We start from the raw sequence: 14,405 nt of genomic DNA on the forward strand, positions 1-14,405 counted from the left end.
TATCACTTCAGTTTCAGCCTTCTCAACAAAGATAAAGTATAATGAGAAAAGATACAGAGGAGGATAACATAACAAAAGTTGCACACCAGTTTCTGTACAGGGAATTAAAAAATACAGAGGGATTTTCATCCTGGAAAAGACAACGAGGATACCATAGTGACTTACTGTGAGAGGTGGTGGCGAAGGTGAATAGGGGAAGACCAAAGAGTTATCAGACAAAGACAGCCCCAAGAAATAAATCTAAGGTACATCTTCCCATAACCCATAAGCTGTAAAAGGTTCTGACATGCTGTGGGTAGTACGTATTTAAAATGAGCAGATAAAGTCACAAAAGAGGAATTCATCATGGGATATTAGCTACAGAACCTAGCAAATATTGCTTACCTTGAAGTTGGAGATTATGCTGGGAAGAATCAGGGTTTTTTTCTCTACACATTTCCATGTGAGCACAGATGGAGAGAGGGCACTGGATTACATGAAGCCTTAAAGTGGCCCAGGAAGGTCAGAAATCTTTATGTTCTTTGGTATTTACCATTCATGTCCCAGCACTGACCAGCTGTAAGAGCCCCAGCTTCTTGCAGACTTTTTCAGTTTGATTCCATTCTTGTAAGCAAAAGCTTTCAGTTACCTCCTGCATTTTCTTTTCTATCACAAGAGAAATACTTTGCAGCAATAAGTAGAAGTAAATTGCATTTACTATTTTAAAATATGAATCAAAAGAAATAATGGACATATTTCAATAAGGCTGTCTGCCTTGCTCCTGTGTCATTCTAATGGGCTCATCCAAACATCCCTCCCAGAACAGAAAACAACAAATTCTTTAATTTCCAGGCTCTCCACTGAAGTACAGCTAGAGCACTTTCCCATAAATCTCTCAGACAGCAATAGGATGTAGTGTGTATTAAGGGATCTGGGAGCTGTTGCAGAAGAGACTCCTGGCAGTAAGACACTCTTCACTTTAGTCTGATACATCAGGAAAAAATATCCAGGCTGTTACCAGTTCCTGATCAGGGAGACGCCCCCAGCCCATTGCTCCACATTCCATTTTTTCACATGATGCATGAATTCACCCACCAGAACAGAAAGTGCAGCCATTTCAAGGCAGTTTACAGACTCTGGAGTTACCAAAGCCACCTCTAACTTGGATGCATCCAAATGCATCTTACATTTCTGTAAGAACTGGTGTTTCAGTGAAATGATCCAAGTGCCAATTCATTTAATCCCCAAACGGAATACAGTCATTCTCTGCTTGTGTTGGAAATATTGTTTACAGTGAGCAAACAGAAAATACTAGAAATGAAATTTTATGGCCATTATTTCCTTTCACTGGCACCTTCATCCATACAGAACCCAGAGCCCTGAGCCCTCCCTGGGTGTGGGCAAGTACAATACAGTTCAGTGGCTGGAGAGCACCATGGAGTAAGAGTTTGGTTGGACTCCATTCCCTGTTGAAACTGGATCACTGTGCAGTCAGAAACCTGGAAATCCTTTTGGACAGTTGAAAACCGGGAAGGCATGTTACTCTGTAAATGGGTAATTACTTAACACATTCAGCTTTTGCTCTATTGCTCTCTTGGGCACCTGTTTTCTATGGAACATTCTGCCTTTAGTGCCAAAGCAGGTAAGGTCTGACCTTGGCACTGAATTCAGGGTCCTGCCATCAGGTTTTCCTCAATTGATTCCTTTTGAGATGGAAAATTAAAATGAAAATAAGCTATTTTCATTTTACACTGGTAAGGAACACACCACAGAGCTGACAAATATTCAGCTGGAATTACTTGGCAGAACAGTTAATTCCATATTTATCTAATTTTGTAGTAAAAATATCTTTCTGCAAAACTCTACTAACTTGCACATCTCAGCTCTGCCAGCATTATAACTGCTATTAATAAAAAGAGTACCTTCAGCACTGCTCAAAAATAAAAATTAGGTTGGCATCTTATCTTCATAAAACAAGAATGAGTGAGATCAGCTATATTTTCTTCCCTTAGAATCATTTACCAGGGCAATATTAATAGAAAACTATCTGATATCAAACTGATACTGTCCCCTATATTATTTTAAAACACCAGCAATATATTGGTTTTAAAACACCTGCACAACAGTAGCTCCATTAGAGCTTCCTGGAAACTCTGCACAGTTTCAAGAACGACCATAAATTATCTGTCCAAGCAGCTCCTTGACCATTGTTCCCATTTGTTCAGCACTTTCCAAGACAATCCTCAGCTCACAACAAGCACTCTGCTCATGCAGACTGAGGCATTACCTGTGCCATTGCAGTACAACATTTTGTAGTGTAACAAGGTTAATATTTCTTTCCTGTTATCTGAAACAGCCCATCAGTTTCATTAGAGTTTAATAAAAATCAGAAAATAGAACAAAAAATAGTACAATTTTTTTTTTCATGAACCAAGCTTTTCCTGCTCTTGGAAAATCTTTCAAAGATGTATTATTTATTTCAGTAGTTCCTAAATAGGTATTATCAGAATTTATAGTCTATCAACAGTTTTATACCGAAACGGTTTCTCATAACTACAACATTTTATCATCAAATTTTCATATTAAGTTCATATACTAAAATGTCACTGGCTACATAACAATTGCAGCGAGTAATTAGGAGTTATATTCAGATATAAAACATGTCCTAGCCAACACCTAAATCACAGCACAGTTTTTCAGGGCTTGCAGAAGGAGGGCAGCTGCAGCTGAGCAGAGAAGATGAACACAGCCCAAAAGGGTTCTGCATCTTCAGAAACTGCAAGAGCACAAAACAGCAGCAACTGCAGTGAACAGAGCACAGAGGAAAAGTCTACATAAATTAGCTCTGCCTCCTGTGCCTTAGAACACTGGTCTTCAAAGGCCAAACATCACAAAATTGTATTTCAAAACTCACTGAGAACTTCCAGGTAAATTTCATTAATGTTAAAAATACTTCCGTACATATTTGGATCATTAACTTTATTTTTTCTGTTCTGTTAATTAAGTTCTGAATTACAAAGAAAGAGACTGAGGCCTCTATGAAAAAAAGAATTTAGAATCCCCTGACTTATCTTCCCATCTTGACAGGGCAAAAGGCTCTTAAGGCTAATTATCTTTTATAGATAATTATCTACCTAGATCAGTTTAGAATATTCACATTTCATCTGACGTATTGCAAATCACACACACGTATCAATAATATGTATTTTCAGTTAAAATAAAAATGAAAAAATAAAAAATACTTTAAGTAACCATCTTAGGACTGTCTACCAAAGCCACAATTTTACTGACTGTACACGCAGACGAATGCCCACAGAGGGTTTCACCCTCTGACCCGTGTGCACTTGGCTGTTCTGCCGCAGAATTCCTCACTTACTGCAGGTCTTTCCATTTTTCTTTCAGACTTGCTGCTAAAATTCTTTTCAGCTCATATCCTCTCTTCCCTATAGGAATTGAGAGAAATATTTTTCAATTTAAAGTTTTGCAAGCTCTTGTAATGTCAGATTTTAAGCTAGAGTTCTTACTGTTGAAAAGTTGTCTTTGCATTCTCATAGCAAATACAGTAAACTGAAATTAGATGCAGAAAATATTGATATTAAAAATATTTAAAGTGAAGGTTAAAAAGAGTCTATAAACTGAAATTTACTATGACAAAGATACAATGCAAGGGTGTAACACCCTCTCTCTGTACAGTTTAGGGAATAAAAGCACCTGACTCCTAACTGCTGAAATTTACACCTTTGATAACATTTTTCATTTATAGTGACAATCTAGTATTGCAGATATAGATCAGAAGTTTATTTTTATGCATCTTTAACTAATATGCTCCTGGGTTATCAGTCTTTTAATGGTTTTTATTTTAAAATGCTTAAGTAGCTCTCAGACAATATAAAATATCATTCCCCCATGTCAGAAGTTCAGTCAGTGTCCATTTTCACTTATGTCAAAACAGATATTCCCTTCAACTTCCTTTTCTTCACATCTCAAGGGAAAGAATTCGAAACATTAAAAATGGCTAAAAATAATTTCCATGTTTATAAAAAGCCATTCCTGCACTCCTAGTCCTGAGAGATATGAATGTCTCCATGATTCTGCTCCATGGACACACATGAATAAATAATCCAGCATCAGACTGCAGCTGTGTGCTGCCATTTGTGCTGCCTGCTTGGCTGCCTGCCAGACCCTCCCTTTCCTGCAGGTCCTTCAGATTTCATTCCAAAACTGCAAGAAGCCTTCACTGGTTTGATAGATCCTTTAGCTAGAAAACTGTGTTCATATTTTTCTTTAAAATTTGAATCCTAACAGAAGGATCTTAAGGTTAAATTTTATTTTATGTTGGAAATAACATCCATGACAAATTATTAAGCCTGTACTGTGAGTGATGTTGAGAAAGAAATTTCTAAGCCGTGAAAAGAAAGCTCACATTTAAACAATTCCAAAATTTAAAAGTGCACAGGGACTGGCAAACAATAACATTTCTATTATCTTGTTAGCTCTTGCCTCCTGAATATGTTGTAGTTGATATTTAAGCCCTTCAAAACACAGATTATCTTCCTGTTTTTATCACAATGCAGCTGTGATTCTCATTCCAGCCTCTAGATCATAATAAATTATTTTCCCACCTTACACATTTTAATAGCAAGAAGGAATAATGGTCAGACACAGGCCTGGGGATGAGTCCCTGATTCCAATTAAACCAATGACCACATTCCCATTACCTGTGCCTGAGTCCTGTTGTACTTTCAGGGATCCCCAATGAAGGGAGGAATGATGAATCTGACTCCATGTTCTCAGAAGGCTAATTTATTATTTTATTATCTATATTATATTAAAGAATACTAAAGTAAACTATACTAAAGAATACAGAAAGGATGCAGACAGAAGGCTAAAAAGATACTAATGAAAACTGGTGACTCTTTCCAGAGTGTCAATAAGCTTGGCCATGATGGGCCAATGAGTGAGAACACTCAGAGCAGAAACCAATGAAACAATACCTGTTGGATAAACAATCTCCAAACACATTCCAGAGCAGCAAAACACAGGAGAAGCAAATGAGATAATATTGCTTTCCTTTTTCTCTGAGGCTTCTCAGCTTCCTAGGAGAGGAATCCTGGGCAGAGAGATTTTTCAGAAACTGTGACAGTGCCCGAGCCCAGCCCCAGGCACTGAGTGCAGGGAATTACTGAGCCCAGCCTTGTCCCCACCCATGCCAGGGCTGGCTGGCAATGTGCCAGCTGGCTCAAGTGAGTGCAGCTGGCCAAAGCTGAGCCCCAGGCTGTGTCCCGGAGCCCCCCCTAGCTGGGCCTGCTGTGGGTTTGGGTTTGCCTGGCCATGGCCTCACTGTGCTGTCCCCTGCCATGACCTTGGGCCTGCTTGGTCACTGCACCCCTGCCCGAGTCACTGTGCTGGGATTGGGCTGGGCTGCTGCTGCCAGCCTCATTCTGACCTTGACCTCAGGTTGTGTCTCACCATTTTGCACTTGCCTCATGATCTGGACTGTCTGGGGACACCAACAGCCTCAACCTGGCCAGCTCAGCTTGCCTTGCCCAGCTTCTGTGGGACTGTGCCCCTGTCAGTACCTCCAACCATCTGCTGTCATTGTCATCTCCCTGAGGGCCTCTCCATGTGGGAACACCTACTCCTGCTGCTCCTTGAGATGCATCATCTCCCTGTCCTTCATTCCCACAATTCCTTCCTTTTAACTTCTTCCAATTTTTGATGCCATTGATCATTCTTGCCTTCCTGGCATTTTACACCCACTAGACTTGAAGATTGTCTTTTTTCACTCCAGTTCTTTTCAAGGCTGTTCTTGTAGCTGATCTTTTGATGAGGATTTTTGCTCTTTCCCCACTCTCATTATTCCCCAGGGCAGTATCTATAGCCTTTTGCTCATCTTACATTATGCTCTCTCTCCAAGCAATTTCATTACCTGACACATCCTCAGTTATCATCTCCATGCTGATGACTAACAAACCAAGCTCAGCATCATTACTTGTTCTTCCAGCAATATTCTCCATCTGTCCTTCTCTCAAATTATGTAATATCAAGGTTTTATCAGCTTTGACCAATCTTAAGAAAAAGAACTATTATCTTTCTTTCCAAAAACTTGCCATTCCTTACTTTCTGCACATTTAGGTATGTGTTCTCAGGATACTTTCAAAATTTTTCCTCATACTGCTCTTAAAAAAGAAAATCCACAATGCCATTTTGGGATCTTCATCTACTCAATGTCCTCCTTCCCTCTTTGTCCAAACAGAAAGAGCTTCTTTAAATCCTAATAAGATGTTATTAAAAAACCTTTTAAGTACTCTTTCAATTTGTTCATGCAACACCTTTGCCTCATGACTGAACCATCTGAATTCTTCCACCAGGGCCCAGTTCCCTTTGATATCAAACCTACATTTTTCAGTATTGCTTTTAAATGTCCATGTGACATAAAACTGCATGTTAAAAAAAAAATTGAACACTATGCAAGATAAACTATATCTAATTGCCAAGTAGAAGAAATATCTGAGCTAGGTTAAAATTAGAAGCAGTGAAGTACCCCCAGTGGTACTGAGCTTCTTGGCAGGATGCATTTGCTCATGCACAACTCTGTGCATTCATGGGTACTCTTCCTGTTCATCTCTATAACTCTGCAGTTCCCTCACAACATATTTGCTCATTAAGCTTGATGCCTATTTATATTTTGTACATCCTGCCAGTATTCCCAGTCTTGTGTAATATGTTTGACAGTCTGTCATCTATGTATCATATAAAGTGGTTTACCCTATTTAAGTTCCTCTTAAAATAATTCTACTTTTCACAGCATCTCCATAACTTTCACAAGCATCTGTTTCTTCATCCTGACACTGGGAATGGCCAGAGCAGTAACATTTCTTGAATAAGTGCATGTGAGGTGGTAGAGTAAATTAAACAGGGACCTAAATAATAGAATACAGATCTCTGTATCTCTGCTGCATTTAGCAGTGCTTCTGTCTATTTAACTGTCTTCAAAAGCTCCTCTGCCTTTCAGATCTTCTGTACCTGATGACAGCTTAGCAGGTTTTGCTGTGCCAAAGCTCCACTGTTTCCTTGCAAAGATAAAAGCTACTCAGAAAGACGTTCAATAGAGAAAACATCTGAACAGTGTCTGCTTTTCCTCTAGAAACTGGCACACGGTGTTTTCTGAAAAGAATGAAGAAAACTTTCTACAACTCCTAAGAATTGGCCTTTCTGCCATTTCTTGCTGCAGGCTGTGCAGTCCCTGCATTTTCCATCAGTGATGAGGGCAATGCAAGAACCAGTCCAATGTAAGAACCACAGGAATTTGGGCCCATTTTGGAAGGCACTTGCATAGCACAGAGATTGGCAATTTCATCCTCAGATGAGAATTCTACCCTTCACTGTAGCATATCTTTACCTCATCCTTTATTATATCCTTACCTCATCCTTTAGCAGCCATTTCATGCAGATAGATGGGGAACTGGCACAAACTTAAGTTTTTATGGAGCTGGTCAGGTTTCAGTAGTAGCAGAGGGAAAAACATCCACAAGAAGATAAGTAGCACCTCGCTGGGGCAAACTGTCAGCATCCTCAGGACATGTTTCATGTTCTCTGAACAGGACCCTTCATGAGCAGCTTTCCATTTAGCAATTTCCAGGCCAGCTTCTGCTGCCTATTGGATTTTACTCACTTGTTTTATTGATGGCAGTCTTTTGTCATCTACTAGAAGTTCTAGTTCCTTGGGAATGGTGAAAAAAAGCAACGGTTACTTTAGAAAAACCCATAAGCTTTAATCTAGGACATAGAGTAACATATTTTATTTTAAAACTATGTTCTATATTTAATTCTATTGTCTTTTTGGACTATAGGATCATAAATATAAGTACATAATACATTACAGCCTTGATAATAATGTATATTAAAGCTACTGCATACTTTCCTGGTATAATAATAATGAAGATTTAAAATAGCTGAAGCATCACTTAGTACAAAACAAGATCAAAAAAGGATTAATATATATCATGTTTCTGTTGTTATATATTTACCTAAAAACCAAGATTTAAAATTTTGCTATGTTACAGATTATTTGCATGATGAGAATATGTTCTGAAGCAGGCAAAGCTATCTGCAGACTAAGACTCATTATTTCTTTTTACAGAAACAAAACCTCAAGGTTCAGGAGACAGGCATGAAAAAAGTTAAGACAAATTAATTGCTAATGTGGAAATATCAGTGCAACATCCAAACAGTACCTTTTTTTTTTTTTTTTTTTTTTTTTTGCAGTCTAGAAAGACTGAGAACACAGATAAATTCCAGTCTTCTTGGCTACCTATTGGACAAAATTATTTCAAAATTATTTCAAAATTCTAATTTTAAAATTTTAAAAAGTACTTATGCTGCCATATTTTTAGCCCACAAACAAGGAGCTTGTAGGGCTGACAGCCATTTCAGGAATTGCAGCAGGAACTTTAAAAGGCCAGGTGTGTCTGATTTCTCCTGCTCACCCTGCAGGTTCAAAGCATTTAGCAATTAAGGAGACATCATAATGAAGTCATTCAAGGAAGACTGACTGCCACAGAGGATAACTCTAATAATTTATGGAGTTACTTTGAAAGCAATCATTGTCATTGCAGGGACCCTACATTATTGTTTGTCTGGACCTAATTTAATTATGGGCATTTTCTGCTTCTGGTGCAGGCTCCTCACTTGACAGCTATTACAAAAGTATGAGCTTTACTTGTATAAATATTCTCCATGCAGCAAAAATATTTTTAATGGCAAAACACATTAATGCACATAAATTTTCATATAATTGTCACCACATATTATGTTTTACAATTATTTAACATTCATACTTTCTGTATGTCAGCATGATCTTTTGTATATAATCAGCTCAGTTGGAAACCTGTTTTTTGGTATAACACATTCCCAGTACAGCAGAGAGAAATGGTCCTTGATATTGTTAAACCACTGGGTTTGGGAAGAAAATTCCAAGGTCTCTGGTGATTTTTGTCATGATGGCAATAGTTACAATCAGGTAGTCTTCTTTCTAAAGAAAAGAGAACATTTGTCCTTAACATCTACCACTTCCTTTTTGAAATAATCTGCGGAAGATTTTCTTCTTCAGGTAAGATGTTTTCCAAAGTTACATTCTATATTAGAAAAAATATAACATTATATGATATTGTTTACTCTTATTAGTCAGTTGATAAATATTTTTATTTTAACATATCCAGGTCTTGAGTAAACTCATTCAAACTACAAATTATTGAGCTACCTTGAAGAACTCAGAAGTAGTTAAAAGAACTTATTTCAAAACTGATAAATTGAATAATGTTTCACTTTCCCCCCCTCGATTTTATTTATACAAATTCACAGAACCTTATTCAGAATTTGATTCCTTCTTCACTTTATTCCATCAGCTTTTTCAAGATTGAGAAGTCTGATATGAAACAAATGAAATGCTGGCAGTTGATAATTTCAAAGAAATTCTTCAATATTTGGAAAACTACAGAATATCTATTATTGTGGGGGTGTTGGTGTGTATTTTGAACTGCTGAATGTGGGAACAAATATGGCAAAGAAGAGAGCTCTCACACAGTAGTGCTGGATGGGCTGTGTCATCTTCTAATGCTCAAAGGAAAATAGAGATAATAAAGGTTTGCTGTAGCTTCCACCCCTTCTTTTGAATCATATTCTTTGTTTCCACATGGCTAGCAACCATGGAAGTATTTTGCTCCAAAATGCGTTATTGGTTATATTTTAATGCTTTTAAGGGTAATCCTATAAATTTCAATTTCTGTGTTAGGTTTTTACCTCCATCCACCATGAGGTTCTTGCAGATGGCTCTGGAATCAAATACTGCAGTATAAATGTCGTGTAACAGTCCAGTACATTCCACTACAGCCTCTGTTACTGCATGTAGAGGAACTGATGAAGTCCAAAATATTTGCATGAAAATATTTTCATGCAAAAGTCCCCAAAAGCCAAACATGCCGTGTTCAAGTGCTGAAAATTAATTTCTGGGAGGGTTATGTGGTTCACTACAGTTTAAGGAAGCAAAACTCATCAATATGTTCAAACATGGTAACGAGGAATACCCAAGAGCCAACGGATTGTTTTGGAAATAGAGGAAATGTTTTGTTTCACATTATAATCTAGATTCAGTTCCTTTATGTTTGTATTTTTCTCTCACAAAACAATGAGAAAAGTTAAAGTGAAACATTTTCAATCCTGTGAATTTCACAAAAATGACAAAATTAAAGGACAGGTAGGAAAACAAAAGAATTCCTTCTCCTGCAATCAGTTTCTCCAAGTTTAAACAGCTGCAGTTCAGGTTATGAGCAAGGCAGTTTTCTCACTGAATTAAGCTAATAGCAATTGCTAACAGACAGAGAGCAACAGTAATAAACAGACACAGTAATCTGTAGTAATAAAAAATTATTAATTTCACCTGTCCAGTGTATGAGAAAATTTAATAACCTCTGTGCCTATCTGCTTCTGTTTCTTCTGGAATATTTTACTGCTATACTAAGTTCAAAAACACACTTCAAGATTGGAATAGGCAAAATGAAATGCAAATTTGCAGGCAATGTGATGACCAACACCTTGGAAAATAGGACTCTACCATCTCCTACCATCTGGTTCCTTTAGACTAAATCCACCAGTAAAATACATCTTGCTGTAGCTGGACTGAGCTCAATAATTTGATCAGGTTTTCCAGTCTTGGGTTTCTGCTTATTTAAAAACCCAAAGCCAGAAATGTATGACTTTTTTGGAAAATGACAAGTATCATATCCTGTCCCATCCCATCCTCCTTCAAAAGAACCCTTTTTCCCCAGGAATATGAAGGAAACCTGCCTGAAGGCTGGGTGAATTTAGAGTTTCCATCAGTGAAACACAAGGCTTTCTATTCAGATGGAGAGAACAGAAATCCAACAGCCCCTGAGCATGGACATAACTCAGCACTATCATCAGAGGCCTGTAAATAACAGTGAGATAAGGTACTTCCGTGGCAGAAATACTAAAGTGTTACCTGTGAGAGCCTGGCAGAACTCTTACCTCTCAGAATCATAGATTTCACCTGTAGCAAGGGGATAAGAATGCTTATCTAATTTTGTAAATATTTTTAATGATTTCAGGTTTAAATTATTGTATGAATCAGCCCTGTGAATGCCAGATCTGGAATGCAGAGGCAGCAGTTTTCTATTTTCTGTCTGAGATTAACTGGGGTGAATCTGATTCCTTGGGTTTCTCCAGCTCACCTGACTTCTGAATTTGATCTTTTTTCTTAACTTGCCTGCTGAACCTTGCTACACTTTCTTCTCTCTGCTAATAATTGTTTTCATAATTTAGCATCCTTTTTGAAGTGGTGCTCCAACTTCTTCAGTTTCTTCCATTCATGCAGGACTTTTTCCTTTTTTTAGAGCTTGTTTTCCTTAATTCACTACTCCCAATTTCTGCACTAATTTATCAGTTTCAGTAGTGACCTTGGAAGGTAACACTGTACTGTTGCTTTTACTCTTTAGTCACTTTTTTGTCCTTTCTCAGATAAACCTTCAGCACTTTTTTCATAGTAAGGTCAGAAACACCAATATTATCCTCTTCTACATTTTTGTAACTAATTTTTCTTGAAAAACTTATGTCTTGAATACAACTAGATTTTGCTAAATTGCTTGTTAGACTTCGAAGCTTCCTATTAAATTATATATTATAAACACATTTGCATTGAAATTCTGTTGCTCAGGTTCACTTCAATGCATAGAAGCACTTTCTAAATCCCTTTCCAGCTGAAGAATTCTTTATATTTTAATATTGTTTAAGCTTCAAGTCAAATATATACATTTAATATCTGTAGCACAGCTACAGCAAAGCACATTCAAATGTAAAAGTAAAATATAAAAAGTGGTTGCAACATTTTTATAGCTTTTCAAATAGCATGAATTGAAAGTAGAAGTTGAATTAAGCTTTTATGAGAAATTACTGAACGTTTTCCCTAATTTTAGAGTTTGAAGTTCCTCAATTTTTAGGTTAAAACTTGTTTAATGCTTATAAATGGAACACCTTCCAGAAAAAGAATTATGCAAATTACAAAATGGGAGTTTAAAATGAAAGCTCAAAAAGAAAAATTAATATGCCAGTATATATCAAAAAATGCCATATTTTTTAAATTGTACATTCTTACATTTACATCAGTTAGTATAGAGGACATGACTGATCAAATTTCCATTTCCTGCCCCTTTTTTTTCAGCTGCTGCATTTTAGCATTCCATCAATGCCTTTGGTGTATAGGAGATATTTTTTCAGTGTTCCAGTTAAAAGTATGGGCAAGCTGTAAGGTTGTGTAAGATTACAGAGAATCAGGAATTCATCTCATCCAGTTTACATGTCTCCATTTGAGTTAGTCTCTAATTAAATTTGTTTGACTTTCTGGCAAGTGGAAAGAAATGGATGTTTCTAGAATGCAATTAATCTTGTCCCAAAATAGATCCTGAAAACAGTTCAGATAAATTGGTCATTAGGAATGCCTGATTATCTCTGCTAACTATGGAAGGAGTTCAGTAGAGCAGCTCAAACACAAATGTCTGTGTGACAGACCTCCAATGTTATGAGAAATTAATCTTAATGTTGCATTTCCCATTTCTTTGAAAGAGGAATAAAAGAACTCCACCAAGGTGATTTTATCACCCTGTAGGAATTTGTTTCCTTTTCCAAATTTAAAAATTGTTGTTCCTTTTTAGAAAGGTATCAAAACAGTAACAACAACAAAAATATAGCAAGAAAGTAAAAGCAATAAATATATTGATATAAATACTTGTCCAAATTCAATCCTTGTAATGCTTCTTCAACTTTTCCTCAAGGATTTTTTTCCTCTGATTCAATCATCCTTTGGGGTGTGAAAATTGTGCTGATACACCAATTACAGCAATGCCTTGACAAACCAATTTATTTTGAAACATCTAGATTAAGTTTTGCCACAATACAAGCAACAGACAGCTTTGCCTGAAGTAGAAACATGTTTTAATTTGTCTTGAAATAGTTTTGTAGGTAAATGGCTCAGTAAAGATTAATATCTGAACACACACTGATGCTAATCTATAACGGTCCTCATGCAAAAATAACAGCCCTGCTGCTGCAGGGATTAAAGGTGATCCTGTATTAAAGGCCATGCACTGTCTCAGATCTGCTGAGTGATTTTAGGTCATTCAAATAAGCTCTCCATGCCTCAGTTTCCCCATCTGTCAAATGAATATGTCTGCTACCTCACAGAGACTTGGTAACATTAATTAATATTTGTAGGGCTCTCAAAGACTATATAAGTCACAAATAAAATACACTGTATTCTAGTTATATGTTATGATAAACTGATGTTGGTAATGAAAAATGAATTCACAGAAAAAAGAGCCAGTAACAGTGAATGATATCTTTACAAGCTCACTGTGAAAAACCCTCTGTGCTATTATACAAAAATAACACAAGCACACTGCTATGCACATAAGTCATGACTATAAACATAAACAATACAAATCAAAAGCATATTTAAGGTATAGAGAACACTAATAGAATGAGACATGATCATGACACACTTGTGTGTAAAAATGTCTTTCTAATGGAAGGGAATTGATCCTGAAAAGAGCAGTAAGTGCAGCATCCTCAAGTTGTCCTGCTTATTTCTACAGTGAAATAGTAAATGTCTAAAAATATATACTCAGTCTAATCAAATCAGGATTCAGATTATACCCAATTTTTCCTCTTTCTATGTGTAATATATGTAATATAACCTGTTTTGAAACACTGATAGGGCAGGCTGTGAGCTTGGAGGATGTGATGGCCACAGGAGCAGCCTCCAGCCTTTCAGCAATTTCTCCCAGGTCTATTTGTGGAATTTGCTTGCAGAGACCACATTGTCCCAGTGTCTGTGCAGCACCAAGAACCACAAAGCTTTCCATGATAAATGTGCATGAGTCCAATTATTGTATTATTTAATATCTAATGATTAGTGACTAGCAAGAGGACAAGCTTAAGATACAACACTATAGTGCAGTAAATTCATTAACTGAAAATTTAAGAAACACTCCTTGACATGCACATGTCTTTTCTATTCCAAGTTCTCAGCTCCAGTGAGAGAGAAATCAGCCCTGAATAAACAGAAGCCCCATCCCTCTCATAATGTGCACAATGAAACAGAGTAACATTTGCACAATAAATTGGGTAAAGCAAGAGCAAGCAATCATAGCTAGTGATTTTAAAATGCAAAAATATGTAATCTTTGCAACTGCATGTTTATTTTATCCATTCACTCTTCATTATAGTGTATCTTTACTAAGATATAAATCATGCAAGCAGGGAAAGAGATTAATGTGATGACTCATTTTAAAAAGGTGGTTGCTGAGCATCCTGCAAAAACAAGTGGATTAGGTATTCAAATTTCATACTTAATA

General features: G+C 36.8%; 1 long non-coding RNA gene across 1 annotated transcript; it reads right to left on the reverse strand.

Moving 5' to 3' along the window:
- Nucleotides 1-2,654: 2,654 nt before the first annotated feature.
- On the reverse strand, nucleotides 2,655-8,435 carry LOC135443030 (uncharacterized). The gene is made up of 3 exons (XR_010438771.1): nucleotides 8,217-8,435; nucleotides 7,405-7,702; nucleotides 2,655-3,422 (listed from the first exon to the last, which is right to left on the reverse strand). It is a non-coding gene; the product is annotated as an uncharacterized LOC135443030 (long non-coding RNA).
- Between the last annotated feature and the right edge of the window lie 5,970 nt (nucleotides 8,436-14,405).

Source organism: Zonotrichia leucophrys, chromosome 2 (genome assembly GCF_028769735.1).
Source record: "Zonotrichia leucophrys gambelii isolate GWCS_2022_RI chromosome 2, RI_Zleu_2.0, whole genome shotgun sequence".
NCBI lineage: Eukaryota > Metazoa > Chordata > Aves > Passeriformes > Passerellidae > Zonotrichia > Zonotrichia leucophrys.